Genomic DNA, 23640 nt, shown 5'->3' with positions numbered 1-23640 from the left:
TGAGGAGACTATCACTTGAAGCACAAGAGCAAGGAGTTCATCATCAACACACCATCTATTACCTTTTGGAGAGTGGTGTCTCCTAGATTGGTTAGGTGTCACTTGGGAGCCTCCGTCAAGATTGTGGAGTTGAACCAAGGAGTTTGTACGGGCAAGGAGATCGCCTAGTTCGTGAAGATCTACCCTAGTGAGGCATGTCCTTCATGGGCAATGGCCATGGTGGGATAGACAAGGTTGCTTCTTCGTGGACCCTTCGTGTGTGGAGCCCTCCGTGGACTCGCGCAACCGTTACCCTTCGTGGGTTGAAGTCTCCCTCAACGTGGATGTACGATAGCACCACCTATCGGAATCACACCAAAAATCTCCATGTCTACATTGCGTTTGCTCCCTCCAAACTCCTCCCTTTACCTTCATATGCAATTTTTTTACATTCCGTTGCTATACTCTTAGAATTGCATGTGTAGGTTAATTACTTGTTTGTGCTAAGTTGCTGAAACCTGCCAAGACTTAAAATTGGGAAAAGGCTAGATTTTTATTTGGTCAAGTAGTCTAATCACCCCCCTCTAGACATACTTTCGATCCTATAGGGAGGGGGGTGCAGCACTGGCCAGCTCACGGAGGAAATCCTCCTTCTGACCATCCTCTGATGGCCCATACACATTGGTTAGCCAGTACCAGTGTGAGGAGAGCAGCGAAGTTACTTTTCCTATGATTGAAAACTGCCTGGCTGCATGAGTTTGCACATTCAGAGAGGACTTGTCCCAGAATATGGCCATTCCTCTGGTTCCAATTGCAAGCAACACCGCACATGCTTCCAGGGCCGAGCCACCTACATCTCTGACCATAACCGGCGACCATAGCTCAATTTTTATTTCCTGCAAATAGAGGAGGCCGATCCTATGTGATGAAGCTATTTCATTGATAGCCAATCTCCTTGCGGGCGCTTTCGAACCTCTAACATTCCAAGACATAATTGATGGGTTGTGGCTACTCATGGGGACACAAGAGATCACTCCGCCAACTGAAATTTCTACTAAGAAACGAACAATATACATCCATGCTAACAGGGGGGCGATGACAGCCACCAGTAGTCCCAAGATCATGCTATCGTCTATCTAGCCTAGCCGCAGTTCCATCACAATACATAGATAAACCTACTCAAACCAGCCTAGGGCTGATTGTTTGCGAAGCCTATCTAAAGATGTAACTAACATGATCACACATTGACCTCCTTGGTCCTGGCATCTCGGCCGACCATGGCAACAGCGATCCGGAGAGCAGCAACGTCCATGTCGGTGAGCTTTGCGATGGCCTGAGGGTCGCTCTCTGTCAACAACTCATCAAAGCGCTTGATGAGGGCCACTGCAGCCTTTGTCATCATCTTGTCCTTGGGGCCTAGTGCACCAAGCTCCTGGATCATCCTGAGCGTGGCCCGCTGCGCCACGAGCATGGCAGAGTGGATAGCCGCCTGCCTAGCACTCTATCTTGTCGGCACTGGACTCTCTCCGCATTTTCAAGTGCCTTCATTTTGGGCTGCTCATTGAATGTGATACCAATTTCTATGTACTCTTCCTTAGTCTCGTCAAAGTATCCTGAATGGTTTCCATTCCAGAAAAATGTGACATGGCCAAACTTACCTGTTTTAATGTCATGAATAAATAAAAAAAATCATAAATACAAATGTGTAAAAACATAGGATCAATGTCTAAGCATGGAATGAACTTTAGAACTCAAAACAACTGAAATAACAGTTTGCAAACATAATAATTCCCTCACAATTACCAGAATAGGGGCATCATCAGGCCAATAAAAGCTCAATGACCTTTCCAAAAAATACTCAATTGTAGATAATTTCAAGTACTGCCACTGTAGTTAAGCTTTGCCCCCGAACAACTATACTAATAGGTTCCAGAAAGTACGATAAACCAAAGGAATCACTTCTCTATTTTGGTGATTGAGAGATGATTAGCAACAAGTGTAAAGCCTCATCTGACCCCGTGTATTCACATTTTACCCAGTACTTGACCCACATTTGTTTTCAATGGGAGTATGCTATACTGACTTAAGTAATGTTGCATGTGATCAAGCACTGAGTCATGACTAACTAACGACCAGGAATTATAGTATAGAGATGAACATGAAGAACCAAGTGCCTTAGCATTTTTTTTAGAGAAAAGGCTATTGCCCGACTTTATAGATAAAGCCATACGAATGAGTACTGGATGAACAGAGATCCACGACAAACCAAGTCTCACAGCCAAACCACAGCGAAGACAAACAAGAGTTTATAGGCGGCACGCAGGCCCAAATGAGAGAAAGGGGCATGCAGGCCACCACCTATACGACAAAAGAAACGACAGCTACGACGCAACATCATCGGCTGGGGAGGACAGCAGATTGGCAAACGCCTGCACTTTGGTGATCAACCTCTCCAGCACGTCACGGTCCTCCTCCCTAGTCAATAATTTCCACCGCTGCAAGAATATAGAAATTTTGAACAAAACATGAACAGGTTTGTTAGGGAAGACACCCTCAATAGTAAACTTGTTCCGAGTGGTCCACAGAGCCCAGCAGAGGGCACCCATCCCAGTCCAAAATAACCTCCTGGTCCGGCCACTCAGGCCATTCGAAATGGCTCGCACATCGGCAAAGTTGCCAGGAGACCAAGATCTCGAATACCAAGATCGAACACACCCCCAGGCCAGTAGGGCCAGTTCACTCTTAAAGAAAATGTGGTTAGAATCTTCGAGGGAGGAGCATAAAGAGCAAAAAGTGGAGCCAGGCCCATTCCTTTTCTGAATCTGGTCAGCCGAGGGGAGCCGGCCCCGAAAGGCTTGCCATAAGAAGATTTTAATCTTAGGAGGAATCCTAGCCAACCAAATACACTTGAACCTCGAGGAGGCAGAACCAGCTATAACACGCCTATACAGAGACTTGACCGAAAACTTCCCCGAAGCCAAATGAGGCCAAGAAACGGAGTTCGCCTCCTCCAAGAACACATGGAACAAGGTAGCAAGGCGATGCTAGTCGCCTAACTCTTCAAGAGAAAGGGACCTCCAAAAACCCAGGTCCCAACCGTTAAGAGATAGCTCAGAGATAGAGATCTCGGGGTGGGAGCAGTAAGAAAAAAGAACTGGGAAAGAGGACGCCAAGGGGGCGTCCCTGGTCCACCAATCCAACCAAAAACGAGTCGAGGCTCCATCATTGACCACGAACTTGACATTGGAACGGAACACATCCCGAACCTTGACAAGGTCTACCCAAAACCGTGAAGCCCCACTAGGAGTCGCAAACATAGGACTACCATTCGGGAAGTATTTTGCTTTTAAGATACGAAGCCACAACGCATCCGGGTTAGCCGTCATGATTCTCCACCACCATTTAACAATAAGACAAGTGTTCATCGCCCGGGTGTTCAGAATCCCAAGCCCCCAAGGCTTTTAGGTCTGCAAATGATGTCCCATTTAACCAGCCTGTATTTACGCTTGTTCTTAGCCGAATTCTAGAAAAACACACCTCTATGTTTATCAAAGACCGCATGTGTCCCTTTGGAAAGTCTAAAGAAGCCCATGGAAAACATTGGGAGGGAAGAGAGGCAAGAGTTGGTGAGGGCCACTTTGCCCGCAACCGAATTGTATGTGCCTCGCCAAGGGAGAACTCTGGTCCCCACCTTGGCCACCAGAGGCTTAAACTTGCTAGAGAACAGCCGCCAAGGGGAAATAGGGAGCCCTAAGTACTTGAAAGGGAAGGTACCCATGGAGCAATTAAGCAAGCGGGAGATCCTCAGAGCCTCCGCTTCATCTACACCCGTAACAATGGCCTCACTCTTAGAAAGATTGATTTTGAGCCCCGACAAGGCTTCAAAACACAGGAGAATAAACTTGAGATTGACAATACACGAGCCATCAGCCTCCACCAGAATGATCGTGTCGTCTGCGTACTGGAGATGAGTGAGACCCTGAGGTATTAGCTGGGAGATCACACGAGAGATATGGCCAGCCGAGGCCGCCCTGTTCAGCATGCAAGAGAGTGCATCAACAACAAAATTGAACAAGATGGGGATGCCGGATCCCCTTGCCGAAGGCCGCGACCGTTGGCAAAATAGTTGCTGACAGAGCCATTGATAGACACGATAGTGTGACCCCCAGAAACCAGTTGCATCAGCCGATGTACTACTCCAGTCGAAACCCTTAGCGCGAAGGACTTTTCTAAGGAAATCCCAACTTACTGAATCATAAGCTTTTTCGAAATCGAGCTTAAGAATTAAGGCTTTGGAGCCCTCTTCCCGAGATCACGAACTACCTCGTGTAAACACAGGAAGCACACAGGAAGCCATCGAGGATAAACCTACCCTTTATGAAGGCAGGCTGGGATGAGTTGATGGTGCAATGAGCCATAGGGGTTAGCCTAGTCGCCATGCACTTGGCAAATAGAATGGAAAACTAGGTACTTGTCTGCAAGCGAAGGTGCGGACACCATTCTTCACCAAGTATTCTCTAGATGTCCTCTCAATCAAAGGTGGGGAAACAAGGTACTTGCTTGGAAGCTTCAACTCACCATCAATTGAAACATCCCAACGTACTTAATTTTTGGTACATGAACACGGTCAAATTTATCAAAATCGGGAAACTCTAGTGCTTTCTCAAGCATAACCATGCGATCAACTCTGAAATTGAAAGTCACAATTGCATCACCGTCTACTATAGGACCAACCGATTTGTCATTCTCATCAACTATCACAAAGGGGAGCAAATACTGATCATTGGCCTTGGGCTCTGCTCTTAGAGTCTTCACAACTTCAAGTGCATTTTGGAATTTGTATGCTACTTCTCCAAGTACGTGGGCATCCCACCCACACTTGACCACACTCCACTCATTCTGCAATGTATCAAAAAACATGACTTCAATTTCACCAAGAAATTGTTTATTTTTTCAACTAAAATATAACATGACCGGGGTATGAAAATAAATCTTGTGAAATACGGAGTAGCTATGTAATATATACGTAATATAACAATAAAGGGAGGAATATTTCTGGGTTCTTCTTTTGTCATGGATTTATCTATACCTAATAATAATGGAAGGAAGATTTCTTTGTTCTTCTTTCATCACCCCTTTATATCCATTAATTTTATATTAACCACAAAGGTTGACACTTGAGATTTAAAAGAAGGGCCGTTTATGATCGTATGTCCGGACGTCAAGTTTTTTACGTTGAGTTTTTATCTGTCGTCTTGCTTGTGAGCCACCATGCCCACAGGAATCAATCAAGGCATGCAAAATGTGTTCGAGTAGGAGAGACCATGAGAAATAAATTCATAGCATTGGTACTACATGTACTCATGAGTACATCCAATAGGGATCCAAGTTCTGATGCCGTAAGGGCATTTCTAACCAACCCCCTATCCGGTGTTAGAGGAGTAAATAATCGGTTTTATTCCTCTAATGCGCACCTAACCGATACCCAGTCCATTATAAGGGAGTAAAAGTTATACTCTGACCCGTATCCCTTCCCTATTTTTACACCACCACTCCGTCTCGGAGTAAAAATCTCGCGCCTCTCTCGCCTCGCCCTGCTGCTCCTGCGCTTAGCCGCCGGGCCTGCGATGCCGCCCCCGTTCCCGTACTAGTCGCAGTTTCGACGAGCTCCGCGCCATGGCCTCCATGGACGAGCACTGTCGCAACATCCATTGCTGGGAGCACCATGAACACGTTGTTGATGAACCACTTCATGTTCCCGTCCAGCTTGTTCTGCGTGTTGAGCAGCTCGATGCGGCGGTCCGACGTCACCGGCGATTGGGGGTGCGCCGACGCGAGCTTTGATCTGGTGAAAGTGCAACTATCCCTGGGTGGTTTTGGTAATTCCTAACAACATATAGCTCATTGAGCTAATGCTACTTGAAGATACATATTTCAGGAAAAGCTCAATCATTGGCATGGCACGGATTAGAAAGTGGATCCCTCAAAATGCTAAGGACAAAAGATTGGCTCAAGCTCAAAGCACAAGACTCTACATTTTACTTTTAGTGATCCAAGATCACATTGAGTCCATAGGAAAAGCCAGTACTATTAAAAGGGGGTGAGGTGTTGCTTAACAAGTTACTTGCTCAAAATGCTTAGTGATATGCTCCAAAACACCAAAAGCACGCTCGACGCCCTTCCTAGGTCTCTCTTGCTCTTGGGAAAATCTTTTCCTCTTCGCTCCGACAGGGTTGGGGATTTTCTTCAATAGTGGTCCACTGAGGATAGATACTATCACCAAGGTAAAATCTCGGTGGCCGTTGATGGTCAAGGGTTGATGGTAAAATTAACCTGGTAGTAGTTGTGGCCGTTGATGGTAAAATTAACCTATAGTGATCCGACCTCAGACGGTCAAATCTCTGTGCTTCAGTGTCATCCCTGGATCGGTAATGCTGACACACACAATACTTGAATGGATTTATAACAGAGTAGCAAGCTGATACGTCCATTTTGCATCATATGACAAGAATTATATGAGTTGTTGTTCTAAGAATGATCATGATGTCCTCATGTCCGTATTTTATTTTTATCGACACCTCTATCTCTAAACATGTGGACATATTTTTCGATTTCGGCTTTTCGCTTGAGGACAAGCGAGGTCTAAGCTTGGGGGAGTTGATACGTCCATTTTGCATCATGCTTTTATATCGATATTTATTGCATTATGGGCTATTATTACACATTATGTCACAATACTTATGCCTATTCTCTCTTATTTTACAAGGTTTACATGAAGAGGGAGAATGCCGGCAGCTGGGATTCTGGGCTGGAAAAGGAGCAAATATTAGAGACCTATTCTGCACAGCTCCAAAAGTCCTGAAACTCCACGGAAAACGTTTTCAGAATATATAAAAAATACTTAGCGGAAGAGATTCACAAGGGGGCCACACCCTGCCCACGAGGGTGGGGGGCGCGCCCTACCCCCTGGGCGCGCCCCCTACCTCGTGGGCCCCCTGGTGGCCCTCCGGTGGCCATCTTCTGCTATATGAAGTCTTTGGATGGGAAAAAATAACAAGCCATGTTCTTGGACGAAACTCCGCCGCCATGAGGCGGAACCTTGGCGGAACCAATCTAGGGCTCTGGCGGAGCTGTTCTGCCGGGGAAACTTCCCCCCGGAGGGGGAAATCATCGCCATCGTCATCACCAACGCTCCTCTCATCGGGAGAGGGCAATCTTCATCAACATCTTCATCAGCACCATTTCCTCTCAAAACCCTAGTTCATCTCTTGTATCCAATTCTTGTCTCCAAGTCTAGGATTGGTGCTAGTAGGTTGCTAGTAGTGTTAATTACTCCTTGTAGTTGATGCTAGTTGGTTTAATTAGTGGAAGATCATATGTTCAGATCCTATATGCATATTAATACCCCTCTGATTATGAAAATGTTTATGCTTTGTGAGTAGTTATGTTTGTTCCTGAGGACATGGAAGAAGTCTTGCTATTAGTAGTCATGTGAATTTGGTATTCGTTCAATATTTTGATGAGATGTATGTTGTCTCTCCTCTGGTGGTGTTATGTGAACGTCGACTACATGACACTTCACCATTATTTGGGCCTAGAGGAAGGCATTGGGAAGTAATAAGTAGATGATGGGTTTCTAGAGTGACACAAGCTTAAACCCTAGTTTATGAGTTGCTTCGTAAGGGGTTGATTTGGATCCATATGTTTCATGCTATGGTTAGGTTTACCTTAATACTTTTGTTGTAGTTGCGGATGCTTACAATAGAGGTTAATCATAAGTGGGATGCTTGTCCAAGTAAGGGCAGTACCCAAGCACCGGTCCACCCACATACCAAATTATCAAAGTACCGAACGCGAATCATATGAGTGTGATGAAAACTAGCTTGACGATATTCACATGTGTCCTCGGGAGCGCTTTTCTCTATATAGAGTTTGTCCAGGCTTGTCCTTTGCTACAAAATGGATTGGGCCACCTTGCTGCACTTTATTTACTTTTGTCACTTGTTGCTCGTTACAAATTATCCTATCACAAAAGTATCTATTACCACTTATTTTAGTACTTGCAGAGAATACCTTGCTGGAAACCGCTTATCATTTCCTTCTGCTCCTCGTTGGGTTAGACACTCTTACTTATCAGAAGGACTACGATAGATCCCCTATACTTGTGGGTCATCAAGACTCTTTTCTAGCGCCGTTGCCGGGGAGTGAAGCGCCTTTGGTAGGTGGAATTTGGTAAGGAAAAATTTATATAGTGTGCTGAAATTTACTGTCACTTGTTACTATGGAAAGTAATCCTCTGAGGGGCTTGTTCGGGGTATCTTTACCCCGACCAGTAGAGCAAAGAGTTTCTCCACAACCTACTGAACCTACTGAAAATGAAAATGTCTGCTTTGAAATTCCTTTGGGTATGATAGAGAAACTGCTAGCTAATCCTTATGTGGATGAAGTTTGTGGATTATTTAAGCTTGTAGGTGTACCCGAAGATGTTGTTAATAAGAAGGTCTTCCCTTTATCTTTGAAGGGAGATACATCGACATGGTATAGGCTATGTGATGATATGGGGTCTTGGAATTACAAACGATTGAAATTGGAATTTCATCAGAAGTTTTATCCTATGCATCTTGTTCATCGTGATCGCAATTATATATATAATTTTTGGCCTCGCAAAGGAGAAAGCATCGCTCAAGCTTGGGGGAGTCTTAAATCAATGTTATATTCATGCCCCAATCACGAGCTCTCAAGATAAATGATTATTCAAAAAATTTATGCTCGGCTTTCTGATAGCAATCACACCATGCTTGATACTTCTTGTGCTGGCTCTTTTATAATGAAGACTATTGAATTCAAATGGGATTTATTGGAAAGAATTAAACGCAACTCTGAAGATTGGGACCTCGACAAAGGTAAGGAGTCAGGTATGACACCTAGTTTTGATTGTGTTAAGTCTTTTATGGAGACCGATGTTTGCCGTAAATTTAGCACTAAATATGGACTTGACTCTGAGATAGTAGCTTCTTTCTGTGAATCTTTTGCTAATTATGTTGATCTCCTCAAGGAGAAGTGGTATAAATATCATCCTCCCATAGACGTAAAAGTAGCTGCACCTATTAAAGTTGAAGAAAAGATTGTCACTTATAATGATCCTATTGTTCCTACTGCACATGTTGAGAAACCACCTTTCCCTGTTAGGATAAAGGATCATGCTAAAGCTTCAACCGTGGTTCGTAGAAGCAATATTAAAACTTATACACCTCATGAGCAAATTAAAGTTGAACTTGATATTGCTATTGTTAAAGATCTCTTGTTTGATAATATTGATGGGCATGTCATTCATTTCCTTGATGAAACTGCTAGAATTGCTAAACCTTGCGCTAAAGATAAAAACAGACCGGTGGTAGGCATGCCTGTTATTTCTGTTAAAATAGGAGATCATTGTTATCATGGCTTATGTGATATGGGTGCTAGTGCTAGTGCAATACCTTATTCCTTATACAAAGAAATTATGCATGATGTTGCACCTGCTGAGATAGAAGATATTGATGTCACAATTAAACTTACCAATAGAGATACTATTTCACCAATGGGAATTGTTAGAGATGTTGAAGTCTTGTGTGGGAAAACTAAATATCCTGCTGATTTTCTTGTTCTTGGTTCCCCACAAGATAGCTTTTGTCCCATTATATTTGGTAGACCTTTCCTGAACACTGTTAATGCTACCATAGATTGCAAAAGGGATGTTGTTACTATCAGTTTAGATGATATGACTCATGAATTTAATTTTTCTAAATTTAGTAGACAACACCGTGAAGAAGAATTACCTAGTAAGGATGAAATTATTGGTCTTGCCTCTATTGCCGTACCTCCTAGTGATCCTTTAGAACAATATTTGCTAGACCATGAAAATGATATGTTTATGAATGAAAGAAGGGAAATAGACGAAGTATTCTTTAAACAGGAACCTATTCTGAAAAACAATTTTCCTGTTGAAATCCTAGGGGATCCCCCTCCACCCAAGGGTGATCCCGTGTTTGAGCTTAAACCGTTACCTGATACTCTTAAATATGCTTATCTTGATGAGAAAAAGATATATCATGTTATTATTAGTGCTAACCTTTCAGAGCATGAGGAAGAGAGATTATTAAAAACTCTGAAGAAGCACCGTGCTGCTATTTGGTATACTGTTGATGATCTTAAGGGCATTAGTCCCACTCTATGTCAACATAAAATTAATTTGGAAGAAGATGCTAAACCAGTTCGTGACCATCAACGACGGCTGAATCCTAAAATGAAAGAAGTGGTAAGAAAGGAAATACTAAAGCTCCTTGAGGCAGGTATAATTTATCCCGTTGCTGATAGTCAGTGGGTAAGTCCTGTCCATTGTGTCCCTAAGAAGGGAGGTATTACTGTTGTTCCTAATGATAAAGATGAATTGATTCCTCAAAGAATTATTACAAGTTATAGGATGGTAATTGATTTCCGCAAATTAAATAAGGCAACTAAAAAGGATCATTACCCCTTACCTTTTATTGATCAAATGCTAGAAATATTATCCAAACATACACATTTTTGCTTTCTAGATGGTTATTCTGGTTTCTCTCAAATACCTGTGTCAGCCAAAGATCAATCAAAGACTACTTTTACTTACCCTTTTGGTACTTTTGCTTATAGACATATGCCTTTTGGTTTATGTAATGCACCTGCTACCTTTCAAAGATGCATGATGGCTATATTCTCTGACTTTTGTGAAAAGATTTGTGAGGTTTTCATGGACGATTTCTCTGTCTATGGATCTTCTTTTGATGATTGCTTGAGCAACCTTGATCGAGTTTTGTAGAGATGTGAAGAAACTAATCTTGTCTTGAATTGGGAAAAGTGCCACTTTATGGTTAATGAAGGTATTGTCTTGGGGCATAAAGTTTCTAAAAGAGGTATTGAAGTTGATAAAGCCAAAGTTGATGCTATTGAGAAGATGCCATGTCCCAAGGACATCAAAGGTATAAGAAGTTTCCTTGGTCATGCCAGATTTTATAGGAGGTTCATTAAGGACTTCTCAAAAATTTCTCGGCCTTTGACTAATTTATTACAAAAAGATATACCATTTGTCTTTGATGACGATTGTTAGAAGCATTTGAAATATTTAAGAAAGAATTGATCTATGCACCTATTGTTCAGCCACCTGATTGGAATTTACCCTTTGAAATTATGTGTGATGCTAGTGATTATGTTGTAGGTGCTGTTCTAGGGCAAAGAGTTGATAAGCAATTAAATGTTATTCAATATGCTAGTAAAACCCTAGATAATGCTCAAAGAAATTATGCTACCACTGAAAAAGAATTCTTAGCAGTTGTATTTGCTTGTGATAAGTTCAGACCTTATATTGTTGATTCTAAAGTAACTACTCACACTGATCATGCTGCTATTAAATATCTTATGGAAAAGAAAGATGCTAAACCTAAACTTATTAGATGGGTTCTCTTGCCACAAGAATTTGATTTGCATATTGTTGATAGAAAGGGAGCTGAGAACCCCGTTGCAGACAACTTATCTAGGCTAGAAAATGTGCTTGATGACCCACTTCCTATTGATGATAGCTTTCCCGATGAGCAATTAAATGTCATAAATGCTTCTCATACTGCTCCATGGTATGCTGATTATGCTAATTGCATTGTTGCTAAGTTTATACCACCTAGTTTCACATACCAGCAAAAGAAAAAGTTCTTCTATGATTTGAGGCATTACTTTTGGGACGACCCACATCTTTATAAAGAAGGAGTAGATGGTGTTATTAGACGTTGTGTACCTGAGCATGAACAGGAACAGATCCTACGCAAGTGTCACTTTGAAGCTTATGGAGGACACCATGCTGGAGATAGAACTGCACATAAGGTATTGCAATCTGGTTTTTATTGGCCTACTCTCTTCAAGGATGCCCGTAAGTTTGTCCTATCTTGTGATGAATATCAAAGAATTGGTAATATTAGTAGACGCCAAGAAATGCCAATGAATTATTCACTCGTTATTGAACCATTTGATGTTTGGGGCTTTGACTATATGGGACCCTTTCCTTCCTCTAATGGATATACACATATTTTAGTTGCTGTTGATTACGTTACTAAGTGGGTAGAAGCTATTCCAACTAGTAGTGCTGATCATAACACTTCTATTAAAATGCTTAAAGAAGTTATTTTTCCAAGATTTTGAGTCCCTAGATATTTAATGACTGATGGCGGTTCACATTTTATTCATGGTGCTTTCCGTAAAATGCTTGCTAAGTATGATGTTAATCATAGAATTGCATCTCCTTATCACCCTCAGTCTAGTGGTCAAGTAGAATTGAGTAATAGAGAACTCAAATTAATTTTGCAAAAGACTGTTAGTAGATCTAGAAATAATTGGTCCAAGAAACTTGACGATGCATTATGGGCCTATAGAACTGCATATAAAAATCCTATGGGTATGTCTCCGTATAAAATGGTTTATGGAAAATCATGTCACTTACCTTTCGAACTAGAACACAAGGCATATTGGGCCATTAAAGAACTCAATTATGATTTTAAACTTGCCGGTGAGAAGAGGCTATTTGATATTAGCTCACTTGATGAATGGAGAACCCAAGCCTATGAAAATGCCAAGTTGTTTAAAGAAAAAGTTAAAAGATGGCATGACAAAAGAATACAAAAGCGTGAGTTTAATGTAGGTGATTATGTATTGCTATACAACTCTCGTTTAAGATTTTTTGCAGGAAAACTTCTCTCTAAATGGGAAGGTCTTACGTTATCGAGGAGGTCTATCGTTTTGGTGCCATAAAAATCAACAACTTCGAAGGCACAAATCCAAAGGTGGTGAACGGTCAAAGAATCAAACATTATATCTCAGGTAATCCCATAAATGTTGAAACCAATGTTATTGAAACCGTGACCCCGGAGGAATACATAAGGGACACTTTCCGGAACGTTTCAGACTCCGAAAAGGAATAGATATGTGGTACGGTAAGTAAACCGACTCCAAAACAGTTTTAAGGCAATATTTCTCCGTTTTGGAATATTTAGAAAAATAGAAAAATAAGTAGCAGCCCGGGAAGGACACGAGGGCTCCATGAGGGTGGAGGGCGCGCCCTACCCTACTGGGTGCGCCCCCTACCTCGTGGGCACCTCGTGTGCTCTCCGGACTCCGTTTTCGTACACGTTACGTATTTTGGCCGGTAAAAATTCATTATATAATCTCCCGGGGGTTTTGACTCCCGTATCACGCAAATATCTCTTGTCTTTGTTTTGAGCTGTCCTGCTGCAAACAGAGCAACATGTCGTCCCAGGATTCGGAAGGAGAAAGCTATGTGGCTGATTACCTTGCAGATCCTAAGGTCTATGGGGATGTGGAGCATTGCGGTTGGACTACGGAAGAAGAAGAGGACTATGAACCCAAGGGAAAGGAGGAGACGAGCTCAGATGAAGATGAAGTCCCACTACCTCAACCTGGGGACATGCATGTGGAGTTCAAAAAGTAAAGCCTCCCGGATAGGGTAAAGAAACCTAAGATTGAGTTTATCCCTTTTCGCCTCTTGAAGGAAAACAAGCAGGAACTATGCAAAAAGATACTGAGCCTGGAGCAGGAGATCGAGGACCTAAGGGACCAAAATTCTGTCCTCAAGCGCAAATTAAGGAAGAAGCCTACGCCATCAACAAAACCATCATCTTCTCCACCAACAAAGAAGAATTGAGTATCTGGTATGGGCACTCCCCTTGGCAACTGCCAAGCTTGGGGGAGTGCCCCGGTATCATATCACCATCACTTTTATCTTTACCGTTTTTCTTAGTTCGATCCTTTTGGTAATGTCTTGATCTAGTAGAGTAAAAGTTCTTAGTATGATCTAGTCGTGAGTTTTGCTTTATAATTATTCTATGTAATCGAGTCCGTGAGCTATATAATAAAGATTAGTGTTGAGTCAAGGGCTTGATTATTTTGCCATGATCCTGAGGGAATAAAAGAAAAGAGAAAGAAATAAAAAGAAACAAAGAGATCATATGAGTCTTATGGAGAGTAATGAACTCACATACAAAAAGTATGATGAATAAAAGTTGTTGAGGGTTGACAAACATAGTTTTGGTCATCGTTGCAATTAATAGGAAGTAATAAAGAAAGAGAGGTCTTCACATATAGATATACTACCTTGGGCATCTTTTATGATTGTGAACACTCATTAAAATATGACATGCTAAAAGAGTTGACGTTGGACAAGGAAGACAACGTAATGGATTATGTTTTCTTACATCTGAGATAAATTATATTGTCATGGATCATCCAACATGGTTGAGCTTGCCTTTCCCCCCTCGTGCTAGCCAAATTCATCGCACCAAGTAGAGATACTACTTGTGCTTCCAAATACCCTTAAACCAGTTTTGCCATGAGAGTCCACCATACCTACCTATGGATTGAGTAAGATCCTCTAAGTAAGTTGTCATCGGTGCAACCAATAAAAATTGTTCCCTAAATATGTATGACTTATTAGTGTGGGAGAAAATAAACTTTATACGATCGTGTGATATGGAAGAAATAAAAGCGACAAACTGCATAATAAAGGTCCGTATCACAAGTGGCAATATAAAGTGACGTTCTTTCGCATTAAGATTTTGTGTATCCAACCACAAAAGCGCATGACAACCTCTGCTTCCCTCTGCGAAGGGCTTATCTTTTACTTTTATCTCCTACATTGCATAAGAGTCATGGTGATATTCACCCTTTCTTTTTACATTTTATCCTTTGGCAAGCACAGTATGTTGGAAAGATCCTGGTATATATGGCTAATTGGATGTGAGTTTTCATGAACTATTACCGTTGACATTACCCTTGAGGTAAAATGTTGGGAGGCAAAAACTATAAGCCCCTATCTTTCTCTGTGTTCGATTAAAACTCCATACCCATAAGTATTGCGTGAGTGTCAGCAATTGTGAAAGACTATATGATAGTTGAGTATGTGGACTTGCTGAAAAGCTCTTATATATTGACACTTTCCTATGTTATGATAAATTGCAATAGTGACTGAGATTATAGTTTGTTAGTCTTCAATGAAGTTTACTATTCATACTTGAAATTGTGATTGAATTATTACTCTAGCATAAGAAATCATATGACAAGAATTATATGAGTTGTTGTTCTAAGAATGATCATGATGCCCTCATGTCCGTATTTTATTTTTATCGACACCTCTATCTCTAAACATGTGGACATATTTTTCGATTTCGGCTTTTCGCTTGAGGACAAGCGAGGTCTAAGCTTAGGGGAGTTGATACGTCCATTTTGCATCATGCTTTTATATCGATATTTATTGCATTATGGGATATTATTACACATTATGTCACAATACTTATGCCTATTCTCTCTTATTTTACAAGGTTTACATGAAGAGGGAGAATGCCGGCAGCTGGGATTCTGGGCTGGAAAAGGAGCAAATATTAGAGACCTATTCTGCACAGCTCCAAAAGTCCTGAAACTCCACGGAAGACGTTTTCAGAATATATAAAAAATACTCAGCGAAAGAGATTCACAAGGGGGCCACACCCTGCCCACGAGGGTGGGGGGCGCGCCCTACCCTCGTGGGCCCCCTGGTGGCCCTCCGGTGGCCATCTTCTGCTATATGAAGTCTTTCGATGGGAAAAAATAACAAGCCATGTTCTCGGACGAAACTCCGCCACCACGAGGCGGAACCTTGGCAGAACCAATCTAGGGCTCTGGCGGAGCTGTTCTGCCGGGGAAACTTCCCCCCGGAGGGGGAAATCACCGCCATCGTTATCACCAACGCTCCTCTCATCGGGAGAGGGCAATCTTCATCAACATCTTCATCAGCACCATTTCCTCTCAAAACCCTAGTTCATCTCTTGTATGCAATTCTTGTCTCCAAGTCTGGGATTGGTGCTAGTAGGTTGCTAGTAGTGTTAATTACTCCTTGTAGTTGATGCTAGTTGGTTTAATTGGTGGAAGATCATATGTTCAGATCCTATATGCATATTAATACTCCTCTGATTATGAAAATGTTTATGCTTTGTGAGTAGTTACGTTTGTTCCTGAGGACATGGAAGAAGTCTTGCTATTAGTAGTCATGTGAATTTGGTATTCGTTCGATATTTTGATGAGATGTATGTTGTCTCTCCTCTGGTGGTGTTATGTGAACGTCGACTACATGACACTTCACCATTATTTGGGCCTAGAGGAAGGCATTGGTAAGTAATAAGTAGATGATGGGTTGCTAGAGTGACAGAAGCTTAAACCCTAGTTTATGCGTTGCTTCGTAAGGGGTTGATTTGGATCCATATGTTTCATGCTATGGTTAGGTTTACCTTAATACTTTTGTTGTAGTTGCGGATGCTTACAATAGAGGTTAATCATAAGTGGGATGCTTGTCCAAGTAAGGGCAGTACCCAAGCACCGGTCCACCCACATACCAAATTATCAAAGTACCGAACGCGAATCATATGAGTGTGATGAAAACTAGCTTGACGATATTCACATGTGTCCTCGGGAGCGCTTTTCTCTATATAAGAGTTTGTCTAGGCTTGTCCTTTGCTACAAAATGGATTGGGCCACCTTGCTGCACTTTATTTACTTTTGTCACTTGTTGCTCGTTACAAATTATCCTATCACAAAACTATCTATTACCACTTATTTTAGTACTTGCAGAGAATACCTTGCTAGAAACCGCTTATCATTTCCTTCTGCTCCTCGTTGGGTTCGACACTCTTACTTATCGAAAGGACTACAATAGATCCCCTATACTTGTGGGTCATCACAAGCACACACTTATTACATTGATAATCTCAATAGAGAACTTATTACAATAAATATGGCTTAAGGCCATCTAAATAAGATAACAACAGAAGGCTTGGACGATAAAGTGAGTCCATCAACTCCAACGACATAGCTGAGTGCACGACAAACGACCTAGCGCACCTTACTCTTCGTCTGGAAAATCTGCAACATGATATGTTGCAGCCCGGAAACGGGTCAGCACATGGAATATGCAGGCAATATAACACGGTAGAGCAATGAACAGAATAAATGCTATCACTACATGCATATATGGCTGGTGGAGGCTCTATGGTTATAATGTTTTGCGAAAAGCTGAGTTTTCCCTAAAACAAAGGAATATTTTTTATTTAACTATCATGGTAGTTGAAACATTGAGAAGGTACCCCCATCTCAATCCCAATTAAAAGTAATTATCAACACAACAAATTAAATTAGAGTGATGAGGTCAACATGATAATCCAAGAACCCGATACTCAAGTTGTCCATAACCGGGGACACGGATAACCATGATTAGTTCGTACACTCTGTAGAGGTTTGCGCACTTTTCCCCACAAGACTCGATCTCCTCCGTTGGATTCCTCGCACTACATGGTGTTTGAGAAACGGATGATTGAGACACAGTCTTTCAGAAGCATTAACTCTAACCCCGGGTAGACAGTACCAACCTACATCCCCTACATATGCTAGCCTACTGCTACGTCTTGAGGTTGCCTTGTTTTTCCCCGAAGAGGAAGGGATGATGCAGCAGAGTAGCGTAAGTATTTCCCTCAGTTTTTGAGAACCGAGGTATCAATCCAGTAGGAGGCCACGCTCAAGTCCCTCGTACCTGCACAAAATGATAGCTACTCGCAACCAACGCGGTTAGGGGTTGTCAATCCCTTCACGGTCACTTACGAGAGTGAGATCTGATAGATATAATATTTTTGGTATTTTTGGTATAAAGATGCAAAGTAAAAAGTAAAAGCAAAGTAAAAAAGCAAAGCAAGATTAAAGTGATGGAGATTGATATGATGAGAATAGACCCGGGGGCCATAGGTTTCACTAGTGGCTTCTCTCAAGATCATAAGTATTCTACGGTGGGTGAACAAATTACTGTTGAGCAATTGACAGAATTGAGCATAGTTATGAGAATATCTAGGCATGATCATGTATATAGGCATCACGTCCGTGACAAGTAGATCGAAACGATTCTGCATCTACTACTATTACTCCACTCATCGACCGGTATCCAGCATGCATCTAGAGTATTAAGTTAAAAACAGAGTAATGCCTTAAGCAAGATGACATGATCTAGAGAGATAAATTCATGCAATATGAAATAAACCCCATCTTGTTATCCTCGATGGCAACGATACAATACGTGCCTTGCTGCCCCTTCTGTCACTGGGTAAGGACACCGCAAGATCGAAACCAAAGCTAAGCACTTCTCCCATGGCAAGAACTACCAATCTAGTTGGCCAAACCAAACGGATAATTCGAAGAGAGTTGCAAAGATAACCAATCATACATTAAAGAATTCAGAGAAGATTCAAATATTATTCATAGATAGACTTGATCATAAACCCACAATTCATCGGTCTCAACAAACACACCGCAAAAAGAAGATTACATCGAATAGATCTCCACAAGAGAGGGGGAGAACTTTGTATTGAGATTCAAAGAGAGAGAAGAAGCCATCTAGCTACTAACTATGGACCTGAAGGTCTGAGGTAAACTACTCACACTTCATCGGAGAGGCTATGATGATGTAGAAGCCCTCCGTGATGACGGCCCTCTTCCGGCGGAGCTCTGAAACAGGCCCCAAGATGGGATCTCGTGGATACAGAAAGTTGCGGCGGTGGAATTAGGTTTTTGGCTCCTGTTGTGATCGTTTGGGGGTACGTGTGTATATATAGGAGGAAGAAGTACGCCAGAGGAGCAACGAGGGGCCCACGAGGCAGGGGGCGTGCCCTAGGGGGGCTCCCCCCACCCTCGTGACCGCCTCTTTTGTTCCTTGGAGCAGGGTCCAAGTCTCCTGGATCATGTTCGGTGAGAAAATCACATTCCTGAAGATTTTATTCCGTTTGGACTCCGTTTGATATTCCGTTTCTTCGAAACACTGAAATAGGCAAAAAACAACAATTCTGGGTTGGGCCTCCGGTTAATAGGTTAGTCCCAAAAATAATATAAAAGTGGAAAATAAAGCCCAATATAGTCCAAAACAGTAGATAATATAGCATGGAGCAATAAAAAATTATAGATACGTTGGAGACGTATCAGGCATCCCCAAGCTTAATTCCTGCTCGTCCTCGAGTAGGTAAATGATAAAAAGAGAATTTTTGATGCGGAGTGCTACTTGGCATAATTTCAATGCAAATCTTCTTAATTGTGGTATGAATATTCAGATTAGAAAGATTCAAGACAAAAGTTTATATTGACATAAAAAATAATAATACTTCAAGCATACTAATAAAGCAATTATGTCTTCTCAAAATAACATGGCCAAAGAAAGTTATCCCTACAAAATCATATAGTCTGGCTATGCTCTATCTTGACCACACAAAGTATTTAAATCATGCACAACCCCGATGACAAGCAAAGCAATTGTTTCATACTCTAACTTTTTCAAAACTTTTTCAATCTTCATGCAATACATGAGCGTGAGCCATGGATATAGCACTATAGGTGGAATAGAATGGTGGTTGTGGAGAAGACAAAAAGGAGAAGATAGTCTCACATCAACTAGGCGTATCAACGGGCTATGGAGATGCCCATCAATAGATATCAATGTGAGTGAGTAGGGATTGCCATGCAACGGATGCACTAGAGCTATAAGTATATGAAAGCTCAAAAAGAAACTAAGTGGGTGTGCATCCAACTTGCTTGCTCATGAAGACCTAGGGCAATTTGTGGAAGCCCATCATTGGAATATACAAGCCAAGTTCTATAATGAAAAATTCCCACTAGTATATGAAAGTGATAACATGAGAGACTCTTTACTATGAAGATCATGGTGCTACTTTCAAGCACAAGTGTGGTAAAAGGATAGTAACATTGTCCCTTCTCTCTTTTTCTCTCATTTTTTATTTTATTTGGGCCTTTTCTCTTTTTTATGGCCTCTTTTTATTTGGGCTTCTTTGGCCTCTCTTTTTTCGTCCGAAGTCTCATCCCGACTTATGGGGGAATCATAGTCCCCATCATTCTTTTCTCACTGGGACAATGCTCTAATAATGATGATCATCACACTTTTATTTTTCTTACAACTCAATACTTAGAAAAAAATATGACTCTATATGAATGCCTCCAGCGGTGTACCGGGATATGCAATATGACAATGATGGAGTGTGTCATGATAAACGGAACGGTGGAAAGTTGCATGGCAATATATCTCGGAATGGCTATGGAAATGCGATAATAGGTAGGTATGGTGGCTGTTTTGAGGAAGGTATATGGTAGGCGTATGATACCGGCGAAAGGTGCACGGTATTAGAGAGGCTAGCAAAGGTGGAAGGGTGAGAGTGCGTATAATCCATGGACTCAACATTAGTCATAAAGAACTCATATACTTATTGCAAAAATCTAGAAGTTATCAAAGCAAAGTATTACGCGCATGCTCCTAGGGGGATAGATTGGTAGGAAAAGACCATCGCTCATCCCCGACCGCCACTCATAAGGAAGACAATCAATAAATAAACCATGCTTCGACTTCATCACATAACGGTTCACCATACGTGCATGCTACGGGAATCACAAACTTTAACACAAGTATTCTTTAAATTCACAACTACTCAACTAGCATGACTTTAATATTATCACCTCCATATCTCAAAACAATTATCATGCTTCAATCTTTCCTTAGTATTCAACACACTCAAAAGAAAGTTTCACAAATCTTGAATACCAAGCATATTATTATTAAGCAAATTACCATGCTATTAAGAGACTCTCAAAATAATTTAAGTGAAGCATGAGAGATCAATAGTTTCTTTAAAACAAATCCACCACCATGCTCTAAAAGATCTAAGTGAAGCACACAGAGCAAAAATTGTAATGCTCAAAAGATATAAGTGAAGCACATAGAGCAAAACTACATGGCTCAAAAGATATAAGTGAAGCACATAGAGCAAAACTACTTAGCTCAAAAGATATAAGTGAAGCACATAGAGTATTCTATCAAATTTTAATTCACGTATGGCTCTCTCAAAAGGTGTGTACAGCAAGGATGATTGTGGCATACTAAGACACAAAGACACAAATAATACAAGACGCTCCAAGCAAAACACATATCATGTTGGTGAATAAAAATATAGCTCCAAGTAAATTACCGATGGAAGTGGACGAAAGAGGGGATGCCTTCCGGGGCATCCCCAAGCTTTGACTTTTTGGTGTCCTTGGATTATCTTGGGGGTGCCATGGGCATACCCAAGCTTAGGCTCTTGCCACTCCTTGTTCCATGATCCATCAAAAGAATTCACCCAAAACTTGAAAACTTCACAACACAAAACTCAAAATAGAAAACTCGTGAGCTCCGTTAGCGAAAGAAAACAAAAGACCACTTCAAGGTACTGTAATAAAATCATTCTTTATTTATATTTGTGTTAAACCTACTGTATTCCAACTTATCTATGGATTATAAACTATTTTACTAGCCATAGATTCATCAAAATAAGCAAACAACACACGAAAAACAGAATCTGTCAAAAACAGAACAGTCTGTAGTAATCTGTAGCTAGCGCAAGATCTGGAACACCAAAAATTCTAAAATAAATTTCTGGTCGTGAGGAATTTATCTATTAATCATATGCAAAAAGAATTAACTAAATATCACTCTTAAAATAAAAATGACAGCAGTTCTCGTTAGCGCTAAAGTTTCTGTTTTTTTCAGCAAGTTCAACAAGACTTTCCCCAAGTCTTCCCAACGGTTCTACTTGGCACAAACACTAATTAAACACAAAAAACACAACCAAAACAGAGGCTAAATAATTTATTTATTACTAAGCAGGAGCAAAAAGCAAGGAATAAAAATAAAATTGGGTTGCCTCCCAACAAGCGCTATCGTTTAACGCCCCTAGCTAGGCATAAAAGCGAGGATAGATCTAGGTATTGCCATTCTTGGTTTTAGAGAGAAAGAGATAAAACTTGTTATCTATGGAATTAATATTTCTATTTTGACAAAGTACATGTCCATTAATGGTAGAAGAAATATTAAGTATGTTGCGGAAATTGGCATCTAGGCTAGCTTTTATCTCTTTAATAGATTCGTTTTGGTAAGAAAGCAAGAGAGATGTGATTTCAGCTTTCTCATTAATGGGGTGCCCAAATATAGTTTTCATCCTCTGATAGGTATCTATGGGGTCCCCTTCAAGAAAACCCCCCTCTAAAATAGAATCTAAAACTTGTTTGAATGAAGCGGGTAGCCCAACATAAAAGCTTTTTAAGTAAACCTCAATTTGATATTGAGGTACATAGCTAGCCGGGATCTTTAACAGCCTATCCCAAGCATCTTTCAAAGATTCATCAAGTAAATAACGAAGAATTCCAGAATCATCTTAATCAAAATTACTAAGGTTCTCATTGATAACTCCGGCAAGTTGTTCTATAGTATTCCGATTCATGAGTTTAGATAAGATAGCAGAATTGTCTAAAGCACTAGAACTTGGGAGAGAACCCCCAACTCTTCTTGGTTCTGACATGGCGAGGGAAAAAGGCAAATAGAGAGGGAGGATAGAGAAAGAGGGTGAATAAAATGACAAGGGTGAATTGGGGGGAGAGGAAAACGAGAGGCAAATGGCAAATAATGTAATGCGAGAGATAGGGATTGTGATGGGTACTTGGTATGTTGACTTTTTGCGTAGACTCCCCGGCAACGGCGCCAGAAATCCTTCTTGCTACGTCTTGAGCTTGCATTGGTTTTCCCCGAAGAGGAAGGGATGATGCAGCAGAGTAGTGTAAGTATTTCCCTCAGTTTTTGAGAACCAAGGTATCAATCCAGTAGGAGGCCACGCTCAAGTCCCTCGTACCTGCACAAAATGATAGCTACTCGCAACCAACGCGATTAGGGGTTGTCAATCCCTTCACGGTCACTTACGAGAGTGAGATCTGATAGATATAATATTTTTGGTATTTTTGGTATAAAGATGCAAAGTAAAAAGTAAAAGCAAAGTAAAAAGCAAAGCAAGATTAAAGTGATGGAGATTGATATGATGAGAATAGACCCGGGGGCCATAGGTTTCACTAGTGGCTTCTCTCAAGAGCATAAGTATTCTACGATGAGTGAACAAATTACTGTTGAGAAATTGACAGAATTGAGCATAGTTATGAGAATATCTAGGTGTCGGTGTCAAAACCGGCGGATCTCGGGCAGGGGGTCCCGAACTGTGCGTTTAGGTGGATGGTAACAGGAGACCGGGGACATGATGTTTTTACCCAGGTTCGGGCCCTCTCAATGGAGGTAAAACCCTATGTCATGCTTGATTAATATTGGTGATATGGGTAGTACAAGAGTAGATCTACCACGAGATCAGAGAGGCTAAACCCTAGAAGCTAGCCTATGGCATGATTGTATGTTCGTCCTACGGACTAAAACCCTCCGGTTTATATAGACACCGGAGATGGCTAGGGTTACACAGAGTCGGTTACAATGGTAGGAGATCTACATATCCGTATCGCCAAGCTTGCCTTCCACACCAAGGAAAGTCCCTTCCGGACACGGGACGAAGTCTTCAATCTGGTATCTTCATAGTCCAGGAGTCCGGCCGAAGGTATAGTCCGGCTATCCGGACACCCCCTAATCTAGGACTCCCTCAGTAGCCCCTGAACCAGGCTTCAATGACGACGAGTCCGGCGCGCATATTTCTTCGGCATTGCAAGGCGGGTTCCTCC

The 23640-nt window shown here is 41.4% G+C and overlaps 1 pseudogene; it reads right to left on the bottom strand.

Moving 5' to 3' along the window:
- Nucleotides 1-1216: 1216 nt before the first annotated feature.
- LOC125546982 overlaps nt 1217-23640 on the bottom strand; it is a 35219-nt pseudogene continuing 12795 nt past the window's right edge.

The sequence above is a fragment of the Triticum urartu genome, chromosome 3, assembly GCF_003073215.2.
Source record: "Triticum urartu cultivar G1812 chromosome 3, Tu2.1, whole genome shotgun sequence".
Taxonomy (NCBI): domain Eukaryota; kingdom Viridiplantae; phylum Streptophyta; class Magnoliopsida; order Poales; family Poaceae; genus Triticum; species Triticum urartu.
Note: the sequence above shows the minus strand (reverse complement) of the source record. Positions and strands in the feature narration are given on the sequence as shown.